The sequence below is a fragment of the Cherax quadricarinatus genome, unplaced genomic scaffold, assembly GCF_038502225.1.
Source record: "Cherax quadricarinatus isolate ZL_2023a unplaced genomic scaffold, ASM3850222v1 Contig4620, whole genome shotgun sequence".
Classification (NCBI taxonomy): domain Eukaryota; kingdom Metazoa; phylum Arthropoda; class Malacostraca; order Decapoda; family Parastacidae; genus Cherax; species Cherax quadricarinatus.
The window spans coordinates 25650-29736 of NW_027199646.1; positions in this window are offsets into that span (position 1 = coordinate 25650).

Here is a 4087-nt window from a genome sequence, read left to right on the forward strand (position 1 = left end):
CTGCAGGAGTCAAAATTGCTTCAGATGCTTTATTGCAAGATATATATGTATAAGTACACATCACATTTTAAATTCAAAACATGGTGATATCCAGAACTGTTACAAAGAACTTTGTGTAAAGTTTGTATTGTAATAAAACCCAAACAAAAACAAAAAAACAAATACAGGAGCTGTGAATCAACCCCTGCGACCAGATGAGTACACACTCATGCAGTTACAGGCCTTTAAGTAAAACTGATCCTAAATAAAATGTTTTATCAAATGGTTGGACTCTAAAATGCTATAGCTGCCAAGGACAGCAATAATAATAACAAGAAAAATCGTAATAATAATGATACCGATAATAATGGGAAATACTGGAGGGAGGGGGTAAAGGAGGGTTTGTGTGCATGGAGCTTGGATGTCCAGCAAGCATGCATGAACATGCTAGACAGGAGTAAGTGGAGGTGGGAAGTACAGTGCCTGCACTCTGAAGGAGGGGTGAGGATATGAACTATAGTACATATTGGTGCACCTCTGGTAAGACAGTGATGGAATGAATGACGATGAAAGTGTTTCTTTTTTGGGTCATTCTACCTCAGTGAAAAATGGATAATGTTTTTAAAAAATAAATAAATAAATAATAATAATAGGTAGGTTGGTAGACAGCAACCACCCAGGGAGGTACTACCGTTCTGCCAAGTGAGTATAAAATGAAAGCCTGTAATTGTTTTACATGATGGTAGGATTGTTGGTCGCTTTTGTCTGCCTCATAAACATGCAAGACTACAGGTACGTCTTGCTACTTCTACTTACACTTAGGTCACACTACATGTTTATTTATACACATTCATATGAGTTTTCTTTGATTTTATCTTAGTTCTTGTACTAATTACTTTTCCTTTTATATCCATGGGGAAGTGGAATAAGAATCATTTCTCCGTAAGCATGGCTTACGGAGAAATGATTTTATTTTGGTCCACAAAATAAACTTAGAAGGCATTTAGGATGCAGTCTTAGGGATCCCAAGACATCCCTTTACAATTTGCCAGGCAATCATAACTCTCGGTCTCACCAAAACACTTAACAGGACAGGTAATGCTTTTGACATTCAAGTATGCCAGGTGCCTCCACCCATCATACTTTAAAATGACAAGCACTGTATACATATTTACAGTCACTCTTTGTTGATATATAGCATATATTTATATCATTAATACGCAATATGACTTGCTAGTTGATCATTCCTTAAGGAAAATCCACCCCGAGGAGATCATCAGGGCAAGCAACTGCAGTAGTTCATATTTCACTTAGTGTATATATATGGTACCCAAGTTCCACTTTTGTCCTACTTAAGAATCATCTCAGAAATTATTTCTGGAGAGTAATTAAGAGTACAGTGGACCTTTGGGTAACGGCGGCATTGGCTAACGTTAAAATCGGATAGCGGCACGTTTTTGCATCAAAATATTGGCTTGGCTAATGTCCAAGAACTCTGTTAAGGACATTTGTACTGAACTTGTCCATGCAGCCTGAGCCCATGTACAGTCAGTGTGCCAATGTTTACAAGCCAGAGAAGATGAATCCATGCATACATTCGATATATTTTGTATTATTTCATTGTTTTTACTGCTTGTAACTGCTAAATAAGCCACCATGGGCCCAAAGAAAGCTTCTAGTGCCAGCTCTGTGGTAAAGAAGAAAAGAAACACAAAAGAATTCAAGAAAAAACTCATAGCAAAGTACCAAAGTGGAGGAGGAAGAGAGAGGGGAGAATGTGCCTTCTGCAGTGATTTAGTGATTCTACGATATGTACAATGCTAAAGCAGCAGGTATCGATAAAGGCGATAGTGCCCGCCAGTGATAAAGTGTAGAATTAACAGTGTAGCAAGTAAGTTAAGCGAGTAAGTGATAGAAAAACGACATGAAAGTAACTTTCCAATGTTGTTGGATGTGTATAGGGCCAATGAACATAATGCCAGCCTGCTATCGTCCACCACCCTAAACCTCTGCAAGCATCTCCTCCATCAAATTAACTAATTAAACTAACATCTCCGAGGTAAGTGTAAATATAAAAGTGTAAGTATAAAAGTAAATATAAGTGTAAATATAAAAGGACCCCAATGGAAATAAGTCACTCTGACTTTTTTGGGTTATCCTAGGTACTTTACAAATATATTGGTAGAAGTTGGTAGATGGATCTACAATTTCCTCACAAACAAAACACAAAGTGTAGTAGTCAATAGAGTAAAGACTGAAGCAGCTACGGTGAAAAGCTCTGTTCCACAAGGCACAGTACTCGCTCCCATCTTGTTTCTCATCCTCATATCTGACATAGACAATGATGTCAGCCACAGCACCGTGTCTTCCTTTGCAGATGACACCCGAATCTGCATGACAGTGTCTTCCATTGCAGACACTGCAAGGCTCCAGGTGGACATCAACCAAATCTTTCAATGGGCTGCAGAAAACAATATGAAGTTCAACGATGAGTAATTTCAATTACTCCGATATGGTAAACATGAGGAAATTAAAACTTCATCAGAGTACAAAACAAATTCTGGCCACAAAATAGAGCGAAAAATCAACGTCAAAGACCTGGGAGTGATCATGTCGGAGGATCTCACCTTCAAGGACCATAACATTGTATCAATCGCATCTGCTAGAAAAATGACAGGATGGATAATGAGAACCTTCAAAACTAGGGATGCCAAGCCCATGATGACACTCTTCAGGTCGCTTGTTCTATCTAGGCTGGAATATTGCTGCACACTAACAGCACCTTTCAAGGCAGGTGAAATTGCTGACCTAGAAAATGTACAGAGAACCTTCACGGAACGCATAACAGAGATAAAACACCTCAATTACTGGGAGCGCTTGAAGTTCCTGAACCTGTACTCCCTGGAACGCAGGCGGGAGAGATACATGATTATATGCACCTGGAAAATCCTAGAGGGACTAGTACCAAACTTGCACACGAAAATCACTCACAATGAAAGCAAAAGACTCGGCAGACGATGCAACATCCCCCAAATGAAAAGCAGGGGTGTCACTAGCACGTCAAGAGACAATACAATAAGTGTCAGGGGCCCGAGACTGTTCAACTGCCTCCCAGCATACATTAGGGGGATTACCAATAGACCCCTGGCTGTCTTCAAGCAGGCACTGGACAAGTACCTAAAGTCGGTACCTGGCCAGCTGGGCTGTGGCTCGTACATTGGACTGCGTGCAGCCAGCAGTAACAGCCTGGTTGATCAGGCGCTGATCCACCATGAGGCCTGGTCACAGACCGGGCCGCGGGGGCGTTGACCCCCGGAACTCTCTCCAGGTAAACTCCAGGTATGCTGCTATAGATGATAATCTATGTAACTGTATTTGTGTATACCTGAATAAACTTACTTACTTATTTATAAATTAAAATGTAAATATTTCTTATTTATAAATTACGTACATACATTGTTTAAGTGTGATAGTGTTGGTGGGTTCTACTGGTGCCTCCAGTACCACTATATACAGCTTCTCTCAGTGGCCCTTATAAACCCAACAACACTTCCACCACTTACTCCTCTCATACATTGACATATTTTATTCATTCTAAAGTATACAGCATGTTTCTATGTTATTAATATTGTTTATTATGTCATATTAGATGAATTGTGATAGATAAATAATGATATTAGCGTCATATTGAAGCATAATAAACTCGCCTCCCTCTTCCCTCCTACCTGTCTGCCATACACCAACAAAAGTCTTCAGTAAAGGTAAGTATGATGTTAAATGTTCATTTATTCATTTTATTAGCGCTTTATATTTATTTGTCATTGTTTTCTGTATGTATATGTATATTTAATCTTTAAAAAAATATATTTTTTGTTAATACTTTTGGCTGTCTGAAACGGATTAATTGGATTTCCATTAATTCTTATTGGGAAAATTAATTTGGCTAACGGCAAAATCGGTTAAAGGCAAGCTCTCTGGAATGGATTAATGTCGTTACCCAAGGGTCCACTGTATTTAAATTTACATTTGCTGAGACCCATTAAAAAGATATCTATAGACAGAAGAATATGCAGATTCTTAGTACATTTAACCCTTTCAGGGTCCAAGG